Raw genomic sequence first — 15,258 nt, forward strand, 5'->3', positions numbered from 1 at the left:
CGATACACACAGAGGTGACACGACCACAAGAGGGCATTACACCAACCCATATATAAAGGACACCACACACAAGATCTGCCTCTTTCCAGTGGAGACAGTCAGTGAGTACAGACACAGGGTTGATTCAATATTACACCCACCACGTGGATTGCAGCAACTGGTTAGTCAGTCTAGGTAGCTATAGTAGGATTAGCAGTGGTGTCGAATCCAAGTAATAAAAGTGTAAATAGTTTAATAAATGTGGCCGGCGCCGCATAACTGGCGTCACACGCGCATGTGTGGTTGCCGTCCTCTCTGAGTCCGACCCGCAAGAAGATGGCGGACGGATCTTGCGGGGCTGCGGAAGGAAGGAGGCCCTCCTTCAGAGAGGACGGCCCGACGATCGGTGGGCACCGATCGCGGGCCATGCCACATTTGAGGTACCCCCCGGTGCAGGAACCCCCCCCCCCCCAGCATTCCCGCGCTGTTCCCGACGGCAGCGACCAGGTGTGGACGGCGCCGGGGGGAACCCGCCGTTTTGGCCTGGCCGCTCGGCCCATCCGGGCCTGAGAATAGCGGGGGTGCCGGAGAATCGCCATTTTGGGTGTCTCCGGCGATTCTTCGTCCTGCGGCCCACGGAACTCGACGGGGCCGTTCCCGCCGCTTGGGAGAATCACGGGAGGGCATCGGACCGGCGTCCCGGGAAATTTTGGCGGTTCAGGCGATTCTCCCAAACGGCGCGGGAGTGGAGAATCTCGCCCCCCTTTGTCTGACCAGCCATTAGCTCATTTAGGAGTCTGATGGCTTCATTTGTCTGTCCTTCGTCCTGCTGCAAAGTTGATCACCTGTGTCTGGAAGTTTGTTACATATTCATAGACTTGGAGTGGGCATTCAAAGTCCATATCGCAATAACAGGTTTATGCTTTGACTGGAGTGCTTTTTGCAGATGACCAGTATCAATTCCAACCAGGGTTTCACGAGGCAGTTTCTGTTCCTGGCCTTTGTGTATCGTCTCAGCCTGTTTTCAGTACCATACCCAGGTCAGCAGTGCCTCATTGCGTGACCTCCTCAGGTGGTCTGGAAGCAACGAGAGGCCCTGTTGCCTGCAGGTGGCCGTAAGCACTCCTCTTATATGACAGAGTTCTGGATGGATGTCAAAGTAGGGGTGAACGACCATGGGGTGCAGCCAAGAGACTGGGTCCAGTGCCAAAAAGGTTCAGCAACCAGCTCCTCCGCACCACAAGAGTGAGTCTGACTGAAAAGCAGGAAAAATGTGCATGAAAGGTGGGTAGGGAGAGAGGAGTCACTCAATTGACATGTATGTTGGACCTCATCATAAGATGCTGTTGCAGTATTGGCTACATTTGTGTGTGTCAAAAGCATCTGTCTTCTGCACATTGTGGCCCTTGCATAAGCTTGGGAAGGCCATGTGGACATGGCAACTCTTGATTGGATCGGGGGCATGCCAGCAGTGAGGGGCTCTCCGCATCGATAGAAGCCTAACTTGCACCTATCACTATGCTTGCAGGAGAAAAGGGCCACAGAATCTAAGAGGAGGCAAAGATTGGAAGACAAGTGGCTGATATTTTCCAGTTGACCAGTGGCAAGATGGAGGCGCTTAAGCTGCCAGGGGAGTAGGGAGGTCAGTCTAACTCAGATGCTGAGATTGGAGTGACAGGGTGGCAGAGTGAGGAGGAATTGTACATATCCACCAAACCTGGGTGCAAAGGGAGACCGCTACAAGCAGAAATGGCAATGGAATATTCTCGTGTGAGGCATCCAATTGTTTCTTCTTCCTTTCCAGGTCTCCTCACATCTTAAAACATTTTTTTTTTTAAATTTCCTATTAAGGGGCAATTTAGTGTGGCTAATCCACCTACCTTGCACATCTTTGGGTTGTGGGGGTGAAACTATTGGAGATCAGGCCTGTGCTACACACAAGGCTGGTGACAGGTCTCCAATGAGAGTCACACTCAGCCTGTTGACGTTGCCGAAGAAAATAGGGGATAATCTGGCAGAGCTGCCCGAGACATTGAACAGACATGTGTGAGCAATGGAGGAGTTCACTAGGCCATAACATCTGCTGTGACTCAGGTGGGTGAGTGCATTGCTTCCTCCATGGTGAGGTTGGCCATCGTATTGGAGAGCCAAATCCCTCAGTGGGTACATGGTTCGAGTGTTCTCCTGCAGACCACTGCTGGAAACATGATCTAACTGCAACAGTGGGCCAGCGGGTCCAGTGCATCTCCGTGTATGGGAAGCAGGGAGATGCCGTTTAGCACTGACAGGTCAGAGGTTCTGCAGCCTAACATACTTGACGGTTCCTTTGAAGGCACTCTAAGAGTTGACAGGAGCTCCCTAGCTCATTTGCCAGTGACCCAAACTCTTCACAAGGCAGTGGCCACAAAGGAGGCTTCTGCACTGGTGCAGGATGAAGGAACAATGGGTGGATGATGCTCATTGTGCCCAGAGTTGCCCTTTTCCACACAGGCTGTCTTCTTGGTTTGCTTTTCAAGGTTTGAGATGCCACTTTAAAGAATGGCCCCCTCCGCACCTCAGCCGCGCACAGCCCCTTTGATTATTTGCCCTTCTGATTCAGTGCTGTGAACCTCCTGCCAGAGGATCTGCCCCTTAGCCAGAAAACTTTTAGACAATAGAACTGTCTGAAATTCATACCATTCCCTATCACTCACACCAACAGCAATTGGAGGGGAGTCTTCAATGCTGGCCTGGCCAGCGAAGACCATATCCCTTGAATGAATAAAAAATAAATAAAGGAAAGTCAAGGTAAGATAGGGAACTCATTTATATCTCAACAGATTTAATTGGGTGGGTTACTGAAGGCATGAGAGACCCCGTGTAAGTTTCAATTAACTGGGGAGGCAGCATTGAATTGCTTTTAAATAACTCTTCAGTGGATATTCATTAATGTTCATGAGTTTCCTGCGACTAATGGGCAGGTTTCCTATGACGGCCTTTGGTTTTCCTGCCATCTGGAGTGGGAGGCGCAGCCGACTGTGTGATTCTCTGCTCCCACCCACCATCTTGCTTGTGCCAGTGGGCTGCACCCAGTGTTCCACCCAGTGTTTGAGTTCTGTGGCAGACCTGAAATGCTTGGCTTAATTAAATGGAGGTGGAGGATGCCTCAACTTGCTTCTCTTAGGGAAGGGCTGCGAATTAAGTGTCACTCAGGCATCTAGCTGGCCAGTGGCATGCATTTCCCAGGACCATGGGCCCCACGGGTAGAAGTATCACCCTCTAAGGGCTGCCAGACAATCGGAGTGGCTGCTGTCAGGATGGCACCCACCCAAGAGCAAGCTCGTCGCTGGATCCTACGATAAGTGATGGCGGAAGGACGGGTCAAAGGACTGGAGGGTGTGTCATAGAGGAATGGGGTTGGCAGCAAGGGTGGGGTTGGGGGTGTCCCTTACAGACTCCCGTTACCCAATGCTGGGTCCCTTGAAAAAGACTTGAAATTAGGATCATCTGAAGTGGCTGAAGGGTGCTATAATTGGTCTGAGCATCTGGAAAAGGCTTTGCTGTGGTATCCCTATAGCGAGGCTAATAAGCACCTTCAGGATGGCTGTTAGTTTAAATTAGTGTGAGCATACACTATTTCTCTGAAAATTTCATGGGAGGTGAACCTGAATGTTACACCACAGACAATAAATTATTCTGGCCTAGTCAGCAGCGGGGGGGGGGGGGGGGGGGGGGGGGGGTAGACAGAGCGTAACCGCATTCATCTCTGTTCCCAGCTGTTTATTGCTGGACTCCCACTGGAGTTATGGCACCAGTCTGGCAGAATTAAAGTTGGTATGAAAGCTAGGAATCTGTGCAAACAATTAATTTTTCAAAACAAATGATGGAAATACACAAGTAAAACGAGTGTTTTGCTGGCAAAGTCTGCTGGAGATTGTAAAAAGGAGATCACAGCTGTTGAGCGGGGATTTGATGGGGCTGAAAACCCGATCAATGCTTCCCTCCTGTCAAAGTTAACTTTGGCTCTTGCCTGCCCATAATTTTCTTGTTCAATGAGCCCGATGTCGCTTTCCGTTAGCGGGAAGCATCCCGTCTGATGCAAAATCTGCATCTTTTGCTTTCAATCATGCGAACTATCACAGCCTGGATCTTAATAGTTCATTTGTTTTGGCATACATTGCTGACAGAAGCTCCATCGAATTCTCTTCACGCTTTCAACAAAATGGAAAATGTCATACACTAAACCTGTTTCACACCGGTTAAAATAACTAGCCAATGTCGTGTTGGGTGCTCTGCTACACAGACGAACCAACACGGTTGCAGATGGTACAACTCAGTTTTATTACTAACAATATTTACAATGGTAAACTAGTTACTGTGGTTCGTTCATTACCCTTGAATCTGTGGACCTATCCCTAACACTATCTTGGAGTGGCACTCAGCACATGGTGTATGGCTGAGTGGCACGCTGTGAGCTCTGTGCCCTGAGCTGTCTCCTGCTGGAATGAGCGGGAAGTGTCGTGTTCCCCGTTTTATAGTGTGCATGCTCTTGCCTGTGATTGGCTGTGGTGTTGTGTGTGTATTGATTGGTCCGTTGATCTGTCCATCAGTATGTATGTATGTTTGCACCATGATGTTCACCTGAATATCATGACAGCCAACTATATTTCCCATGAAATGATTTAAAAGAAAAGAAAGAACTTGGATTTACACAGTACCTTTCCTGACCTCAGAACATCCCAAAGTGCTTTGAAGACACTGAAGTACTTCTGAGATGAAGTCAGGGAGGAAGTGCGGCAGCCATTTTGTGCACACCAGGGTCCTGGAAACATCAATCTGCCAAGGATCTTTTGAAGACCTTGGCTGAGAGATCAAGATCAGTCCACATACCTGCCAGAATTCTACTTTTCTTTTTCATCGTAGTGGCACGGGATTTTTTACATCCACCTTTGAGGGCATTGGTTTAACATTTCACGTGAAAGACGCTGCTTCTGACAGTGCACACTCTGTCCGTGTTGCAGTGGACCACCAGCTTAGATTTCCTAACCAAGTCTGTGAGCCGGGGCTGCAAACAAATAACCTCTGACACTAAGGGTGGAATTCTCCGGCTTTCCAGTTACGTGTTCCCCGGCAGCACGAGGTGGCACGGTTCACTGGCATTCTCAGCAGGTCTGGCAGCATCTGTAGGGAGAGAAAAGAGCTAATGCTTCAAGTCCAGATGACCCTTTGGCAAAGCTTTTCTCTCCCTACAGATGCTGTCAGACCTGCTGAGATTTTCCAGCATTTTCTCTTTGGTTTCAGATTCCAGCATCCGCATTAATTTGCTTTTATCCAGTGTTTAACTCACTGCCACTTCTCTTCCAGGAATGCCTATCCTGAAGAAATACCGCTCTTCTCTCCAACAGGATTTCCATATGTCCCTCCCCTACTATCCACCGTCACTGCTTTCCATTTCGCTCTTAGTGTTGGACAAGGTATTTACCAAGACTCACTTCCACAGCCGTATTTCCTTCCCCAGTGACTGTCTTCATCTCTGACTTACCCCACGGGGATTTCAACTTAAATTCCACCCTGCATGTAACCCCCAGGATTACAGGTACCTCCAGGATTTACAAACTCCTGCTCTCGTCGCATCCTGAAAGCCACACTCAGTGCCATGCGCCGCCACATGAAGACGCCCAACATCTCTCTCCAGCAGCACCATCTTACTCTCTCGCAAAGCTGTCCCTGTCCCCAGTTTCATTTCATCCTTTGCATCATTACGCCTTAACAAGAATCTTTTCCTGTTTCTTGCAGATGTTAAGCAATGCAAGCTTCAACAAGTTATCAACACCACTGCCCACCCTAGGCCCTCCACCAGTCCCAATCCCTCGTACCCCATTTCTCCCAGCCCCAGCCCTTGCTGCCTGTTCACCATACCCTCTGACCTTCCCCTCTCTGCGGATGAGCATGCTGCTCTCAGCAAAGGACTCAGCTTTGTACCCTTACGTCCTCACCTCAATGAATTCTGGGCTCGACATGATGTTGAACTCTTCTTTTGTCGCCTTCGTCTCCGTGCCCTCTTCTATGGGCAAGAGTCCTCCCCACATTCCATTGATCCTTTCATTCCAACTTTCTGCCTCCAAGTGGACACCTCCGCTGGGACAATTACCTGCCCTCGATCCAGCTTTGACAAGGGGTCACCTGGACTCGAAATGTTAGCTCTTTTCTCTCCCTACAGATGCTGCCAGACCTGCTGAGATTTTCCAGCATTTTCTCTTTAGTCACTGGCATTCTCTGCTTCCGCCGCTGTCAATGGGAATTCCTATTGAAGCCACCCCACACTGTCGGGAAAACTGCGGACAGTTGTGCGCTGCCGGCTGAACCAGAGAATCCCATTGCCTGCGAACAGCCGGAGAATTCGACCCAAGGTTCTATTCCCGGAGCTACAGCCGGCAGAATGGAATTTAGGCAAACCCACAGCACGGTGATAATCTGCAGTACATATATTGAGAGCATTTAATATTGAATATTTTTTCTTGCAAATACTTATGTTGAAACAGCAACTCCGGTGGAAAGTTTCACTTGAGGTATCTGAAACTGTAAACTAATGCAGTTCTATCTCCAGAACCTCTATTGGAAATCCTGTTAATTGTCAAATTGTGAGATCCTCTTGTTTTATACCTTCCTTTCTTCAGCCAATTAATCGCAATAAAAGCAGCACAGATTCTCATAATAGTGAACTGCAATAACACGATGAAGATCCTGTGGAATGTTAATGAAAAGGTAAATGTAGTGCTTTCATAGTTCAATATCTGCAGCTGCAGTAGGCTGATTTGGAACCTATCATTTGGCTGATTTCCTGCATAATGGGTGGCTATTATTGGCACAAAACAATGAGGAAAGCACAATTATGTCAGACAACAATCCATTAACAAACTGATTATAAGCAAAGCTCCAGACACACCAATTTGCTTGCTGCTACATGATACAAGGTTTCACGTGGCTGAGGACAATTCATTGCCTTTCAAAGGTCATTAGCTGATGATGTTAATTGGCCTGAGGTACTTGGGCGCCTTTGAAGTATGGTGGATTGTTGAAAACTCAGAAAAATCAATTAATCTAATTAACCCTTTGACATCCCTTAGTGGTTTGAAATATAAACAGGCATAAATTTCACAATCCAAGGCAGCAGTGTCTAATGTAAATTTATTTTCCAACCCTACAATCTCCAGTATTATTTTGCATCAATTTATCCTAAACATTTTTCTCTTTCGCTCACCTGAAGGTGTTAGCTTCCGAATTAATAAGAGTTCACGTGTGACAGGAACTCTCCAGTGTCTTTCCCAAGTGACCATTATTTGCAGACATTTACACACAACAAGGACAGGGAATCATAGAATTTACAGTGCAGAAGGAGGCCATTTGGCACATCAACTCTGCAAAGGCCCTTGGAAAGAGCACCCTATTTAAGACCACACCTCCACCCTATCCCCGTAACCCATTTTCCATCCAGGATGTACAGCTGTGCAGGCCCTCCCACACATCCCACTGGAACCAAATCCTGACATCCACAGATGCTACTTGTGCTCAAGGTGCAGTTGAACATCCTTGACTTCAGCGCATTTAACCCGTGGTGACATGCCAATTGCATGCAGCACACCAGAAACAAAAGCATTATCAATCTGTGAAAGCATTTCTTCAACACCGTCATCAGGTGGCCCATTTGGAACAATGTCGTGCACCAGGTCCTATAGCGTCTCCTTGCTTCAAACCAGATTGCCTGGATGGACTCATATGTCCCCTTGAGCCCTGTGTTCCAGGACCCAGGTATCTGAGAAAAAATTATCCTTATTTCCAGCTACAGAAAAGGAAAAAAACAACAGCAGTTTCCAGGTATTTGCAGCCATCAGCAGGAGCAAGTAGCAAACAGAACCTGCAGCTGTGAATAGCAGACCATTGGCAGGGCCCTACTTCTACTTCAGCTGAAATCAAATAAGCCTGCACAGATTGAAATTTGGATAATCTGAAGTGACTGATGTGTGCTATTGTAGCTTTAAGTACCTGTAGATTGGCTTTGCTCTGGTACCGCCATAATTGAATAACCTGGGTAAATGGCAATATCAGTGTCTAATCAGTGCCTTCAGGACAGCTGTTAGTTTAGATTAGTGTTGACATACATTCTTGCTCTGAATGTTTATGGGATGTGATCCTACATGGGCACATTTTTAGTGCTGCTGCCTGCACAGTGTCAGAAACATCTGCCACTCAATCTGGGACCTTGTTTCAAAGACTCCAACCCGCTCGGGATTCTCCGTAGCCCGACGGCAAAATCGAGAACGGCGATCGGGCAGAGAGTGGCTCCCGACGGCGAAAACGGGGCAGGCGCCGGTCTGACGCCGGTCCGCGATTATCCACCCCCTTCAAATCGACATCTTCGGGACACGCGACTCTGTCGGAGAGGCATCCGCCGTCCCACCATGACGCTCTGCCTCCATTGGGCTGGGTTCCCGACAGCGTGGGCCACATGTGGTCCCAGCGAATGGGAGCCCGGTATGCAGGCTGCAGGCAGTGTCCAGCGCCGCCATACTCGACAGAGATCCGTGCTGCTGGCCGGGGGACTTCTGCTGGGGTTGGGGGGAGTGGTGGTGGATGGCCTGGAGGTGGGCTGTGCGGTCAGGGTGGGCTGGTATGCGGTACAGCATGGCCGGAGTCATGTTTTCCGGTGCGATCGATGCATGTGTGGAGGGGTGTTACCATGCACGGCTGCAGCTTGTCAGCCCTGTGCATGTACGGCCTGGGACCCGGCAATTCTCCAGCCGTTTTCCGCGCGTTCCACGGGTGTTTCATGCAGCGCCGGTGCTAGTCCCTCACCGGTACCGGAATCAGTGAGGGTTTCACACGAATTTCCCTGTCATGAAACACTACAGAGTCTCTGTTGGTGCCAGCACCTAGCCTCACAAACGAAGAATCCAGTCTCCTGTCTCAGTCCCCTCGGTGCCATTAGCTTATGAAGTGTGGGTGAAAGTTTTTCCCTATGTAGATTGACTGGGCATTCCTGGAGTAGTTTTTGAGGGGGCGCTGTGGAGGAGACGTAGCGTAACCATATTTACCTGTTCATCGTCTTTTCCAGCTGTTTTTAGTGGACTCTCACTGGAGTTATCACATCAGTCTGGTATAAACCACTAGGAAAAAGGGATACAGAGGCACTGTGAGTGCTGGAAATCTAAAATAAAGGCAGAAAATCACCACTTCCAGCACCAACTGTGGAAAGAGAAAAAGAGTTCATGTTTCAAGCCAAGGACCTTTCTTCAAAACAGGAAAAAAAGGATAGTTTTGTTTTTGTGTAAAATGAGTGAAGGTGCTTTGACATTTTACAATACTTATTCCAGTTGCATTCAATAAAAATGAGAATTGGAAGAGATGTAAAACAGGCTGTTAATTCTCTATCACCTCTTGTCATTGGCTCACAAAGCTAATGATGTCCCAATATGTTGATATTCCTGTCATTTCTCTAGTGTTATTGCATAGGAACATGGAAAATAGGAGCAGTAGGAGACCATTCGGCCCTTCGAGCCTGCTCAGCTATTCATTATGATCATGGCTGATCATCCAACTCAATCCCGCCTTCCCCCATATCCTTTGATCCCCTTCGCCCAAAGTGCTTTATCTAACTTGAAAACATACAATGTTTTAGCCTCAACTATTTCCAGTGGTCGTGAATTCCACAGTTTGATTATCGCTGGGTGAAGAAATTTCTCCTCATCTCCGTCTTAAACCGTCGACCCGATATCCTCAGACTGTGTCCCCTGGTTCTGGAGTCCCCCACCATCGGGAACATCTCCCTGTATCTATTCCTGTCTTGTCCTGTTAGAATTTTATAGGTTTCCATGAGAACCCCGCTCATTCTTCTGGACAGCAGTGAATGCAATCTTAACCAACTCAATTACTCCTCATACTCCAGTCCTCCCATCCCAGGAATCAGGCTGGTAAACCTTCTCTGCATTCCTTTCATGGGACCCATGACCTGCTGAATTCATCCTCTTCACAACCCAGTTTCTGCCCACTCTCCCTCTCTTCAAATTAATTCTCACAGGCATTGGTATTTGTTCCAATTAATGAAATATTTTCCCCAGCCTCCAAAACCTCTTTCTTCTTCTTATCAAAAAAGTGACACTTGTCTCCTTCACCCTTTCCAATCAACATTCCTTTTCTAATATTGCCTTTCCAGTCCTTGAATGCATAATAACTTCTTAACTCAACACATATTGGCCAACCTGTTAACTTGCATTCTTATTGGCTGGCCTTCCAACTAAGCCATAGCACTGATATCATTCTAGTTAAATTATATCTTGTGCCACCTTTGGTGATCACTCCGTGCCTCTTCACCACATCCCCTACATGGTCCCTTTGCATCAATGTAGCGAGCACATTTCCAGCTATGATTCTCTTCCCACAGTTGTGTAACCATTTCTGATATCCTCAATCTACATGTTTCCTTTTAGGGATGGAATCCCTAGGCATGGGACAGAATATTCCCTGCCAAGTGGAAACAGGTTCCGCTGTCTCTGTTCTGTGAAAGTTTCAGGAAAGGACCTTGCAACTCCTCCTTTCCCTGGGGCAGTTTCTGGGCCCTGTGGGATCCCTGTGTGCCTGGCAGGAAATAAATTGAAGTGATTTTGGAGACAATTATGAGCCCCAGTAACCATAAATTCCTTCTTTCTTAACATTGCATGGCTATTGTCCACTTCCTCCTTCCCTCGAGAGGACTCGCCCTCTGCAGCCCTCTGATTCTACAGCATGATCTCCAGGTAAGAGTGAGAGACCTGTGGGACCGCCTCCCATGTCTCATCCTGCAATAGCCTGGTGAGCCCTTGTAACTCAAGCCATGGTCTCTTTAATCAGAAATCCTCCCTGTACAGAATAGATGCATCACAGAATCCCTACAGTGCAGAAGAAGGCCATCTACCCCATCGAGTCTGCACCGACCCTCTGAAAGAGCATGCTACCCAAACCTCCATCCTATCCCTGCAACCCCATTACCCCATCTAACCCGCACATCTTTTGGCACTCAGGGGCAATTTATCATGGTCAATCCACCTAACCCGCACATCTTTGGACTGTGGGAGGAAACCGGAGCACCCGGAGGAAACCGACGTAGATGCGGGCGGACCGTGAAAACTCCACTCATTCACCAAGGCCGGAATTGAACCTGGGTCCCTGGCCCTGTGAGGCTGCAGTGCTAACCAATGTGCCACCGTGCTGCCCGCTTGCTGATTGACAGGGAACCACAAGGCAGTATGATAATTAAATTTCTCTGGGAGAGACCAATCCCAAGACATGGAGATCATTTAGTCTGGCTCCTGGCTGGGAAATGGCCCAACTGAACTGGCAAGGCCAAAGAGAGCAAGAAATAGCCCACAGCGACAGATTACATGTATACGATGACGTGCATCATTTCTTCTGAATGAAATATTATCTGTTTGAAATCAAGTTCTGAATGAGCCAGGATTTCATCCAGCTAGTAGCGTATAAAACCATTCTGTTTGATCCCTCTCAGATATACCACACCATTTGTCCCCACTTTTCAGTTGCTACCTCAAGTCAAACCTTTTTTTAAAATAGATATATTTAAAGAATTTCATAAACAAACATTAACCATGGGCGCGATTCTCTGGAAAGCTTTCTAAATGTGGTAGCGAGTGGGAATTGCCGCGAGCTTCCTGGCGCTCGGCCCAGTGTCAGGATATAAGACTTTGTTTTATTGTAATGGGAACATTGTGTTGATTACCAATCTGTTAGAAGGAAGGTATGCTTCTGAAAAAAAAAAGGAGATGTGATGAAATGTGCCTAAATGCATTATAAGGTGCTTGTCAGAGCAAGGGTTAACATGGGACTGGGGACTGGCACTCCACACAGTGTAATATATGTAGTCACATGGTCAGAGAACAGTCTAGAACTTAACTGGAAAGCAGCAAGCCTGCTTGGAACATCCTTGGATGGTCTTACATAGGTCTGTACATAGTTAAAGCTGACCAATAAAAGTGTTTATGTTTAAACACACAAGCCTCAAGATCACATCAATGAACCAGCACCACGGCAACTTAAAGAACCCATATTTAATACATAATATGAAACTTTGTAGTGGATCAAGTTGGCTCCCTGAGATTATTGTCTGTAAACTGGTCTCATGCTGTATCAAGTGGACGTGGAGAAATGGATAATTGGTAAACACGTTGACCACTTGAGGAGTAGAGAGACGCTCCAGCAATCAGTGTTGCCATCAAGAATTTTTTCCGAACCCGTAAACATCAAAATGTCTGTTATATATATTGGTTATTGTAGTTGTGTGCAATCTCTCTTTAAGACCTGAGTCACGTGACATGCACAATGTCCTTTTTAAGATTTTTTTTTAAGAGTACCCAATTCTTTTTTTTTCCCCGATTAAGGGGCAATTAAGCATGGCCAATCTACCTACCCTGCACATATTTGGGTTGTGGTGGCGAGACCCATGCAAACACGGGGAGATTGGGCAAACTCCACACGGACAGTGACTCAGAGCTGGTATCGAACTTGGGACCTCGGCGTTATGAGGCAGCAGTGCTAACCACGGTGCCACCGTGCTGCCCTGTGCTTTGACAAATCTCTGTCCTTTGTACTGTTAGTCTAAAGACACAACGGTTGACAAAAAGAAAACTGGCGATGTGGGAGGGATCAGAAGAAAGAAGAGCATTGTTATTTTTCAAAAAAATAATTGGAGTGGAGAAGCTTGAACAGATCAATTGAGCAACTGATTAACAGAAGGTCAGAAATTGCTGGCATCGGAACGGGTAAGGTTTTGGTGCAAAGGTTTAAAGGGCCCAGAATGATTTTAAACTGGCAATCCGAGGAGTCAGGCTGTCTGGCTTGCCACGTGCAGACAGTAAGGCATGAGGACAAAAGACTATCATGCGTACATGCACATTAAAGCTGTTGGAAGTAAACGCTGATGAAAATTAAAGCTGTCACAAATTGGTAATACACCTTGAATGAACTAGAACACTGAATTAAGCAAAGGGGAGAACATTCTGATACCGTTAAAAAAAGGGGGAAAATGTTGATGCGATCAGATCTTTTGATGTGGACTCTGAGAGCTGAAATTTATATTCAGAAAAATTCCATTATTATATTCAAGCCAATAAAATTTCGGAAGAGGTTAAGGCCCCTTGTATTAGTAAGTACAATCAGAAGCAAATTTTTAAATTTGCTAAGAAGCTTAGTTCAGCCAGAGATCCCCGGAGGTAAGACATATTAAGAACTGGTGAAAATATTAGAAGCTCATTATTAGAATTAGAATTAGAATTTACAGTGCAGAAGGAGGGCATTCGGCCCATCGAGTCTGCACCGGCTCTTGGAAAGAGCACCCGACCCAAGGTCCACACCTCCACCCTATCCCCATAACCCAGTAACCCCACCCAACACTAAGGGCAATTCTGGACACTAAGGGACAATTTAGCATGGCCAATCTACCTTAGCTGCACATCTTTGGACTGTGGGAGGAAACCACCAAAGCCCTTCATTATTGCGAAGATGTTTAGTTTTCATCAAAGGAATCAATTATAAGGTGAAAATATTGCGTCAGTTCGTTGCAACCCTCAAGTGACGTACAGCGTTATGTGCATTTGGCAATTCATTAGATGACACAATTCGAGATTGTTTAGTGTGTGGCTTGAAAAATAAGTAAAACTATTCAAAGAAGGTTATTAATACAACATAATCTCAGTCTGAAGACTGCATTAGATATTGTTGTTTCAATGGAGCTGAACCTGAACACCTGCTCACCATCATTCCTCACAAAGGTCTATTCCACTACAAGAGATTGCCTTTTGGAATAACGCCAGCACCAGCTTTATTTCAACGCTCAATGGGCCAGATCCTGAGTGGTGGCTTATTGGGGGTACAATGTTACCGAGTTGATATAATGATAAATGAGCAGCTACACTGAAAGAACTTCAAATGCATGGGCTTCATGTCAGGAAACATAAATGTGAATTTTTCCAGACATCTATACGATATTTTGGACATGTAATTGACGGTAAGAGTCTGCATAATCACCTAAAACATGGAAACTATTATGGAAGCTCCAAGACCAACAAATGTCACGCAACGTAATTAATTCCTAGGATTAATCAACTACTATGGAAAATTCAGCCAGAATTTGGCAACCCTACTGAAACCCTTACATATGTTGTTGTGTTCAAAACAGGGATGGCAATGCGAAAAAGCATATCAGTCTGCAAAAGAAGCACAAAACATTTGGTACATTTCAACCAGTGGTTACCATTACAACTTGCCTGTGATGCTTCACCGTATGGTGTTGGAGTGATGGTGTCATATATACTACCTCAGGAGTGAAAATCAATAACATTTGTATTTCATACATTAACAAGTGCAGAATCTAACTACACTCAGTTGGAGAAGGAGGCACTGAGTATCATATTTGGTGTACAGAAATTCCCCCATTATCTGTATGGTCGTCACTTCACATTGCTGATGGACCACAGGCCCTTAACAGCTATTTATGGGCCACACAAAAATATCCCTTTGTTGGCTGCAAGTAGACTCCAACGATGCTAGATCAGATCCCAACAGTGTCTAGGACATTGGACAGAAACCCCAATATTTTTTAAGACTCTGAGGAAAGAATACCTTGCTCCAGGAGTGATTTCACGCCAAATACGATTTTGGTATAATAAACAAACTTTATTGCTAACACAGTATTGAAATATCTTTAACATCACACAAGAAAATAGCTTACAATTACCCCTTAAACAATGCTAATCAAGATAGTGACACAGTAACCCTTAACTACTATCTTTATTTCCACTCAAACAACAAAACATCTCCGATTGAAATCCACATTTTAATACAGTTAGCTCTCCGGAAGACTTGCTATACAGAGATGCCTTGAATAGTCCACTCTGAGAAAGAAAGATCGTTTGAGACTTCTTTAATGTAAGTGACCGGACCCCGTGTCAGAATAATGCAGAACCTCTGGCTGTATTTCTTCAGAAAACCTTCTCAGCTCATCTTCCAACCACAAACTTAAACTGAACTTCTGGCTCCTCCCATGAACTAAACTGAACACAATGTCTCTTATTAACTACTCTGCAGGGAATCCTCTTAATAGGAACAAAAATACACGAACCCAAACGTTTACGATGCTTTAATTGCACCTCTGGCTGCCAAAAAGCCTAGCTTAGTTGCAAATCAGGATTTTTAAAAACACTACTGCAGCAGTCATACACACAGTAACCCAGGTGTTTACCTTTACTTCACCAA

The sequence above is a fragment of the Scyliorhinus torazame genome, chromosome 11 (assembly GCF_047496885.1).
Source record: "Scyliorhinus torazame isolate Kashiwa2021f chromosome 11, sScyTor2.1, whole genome shotgun sequence".
NCBI lineage: Eukaryota > Metazoa > Chordata > Chondrichthyes > Carcharhiniformes > Scyliorhinidae > Scyliorhinus > Scyliorhinus torazame.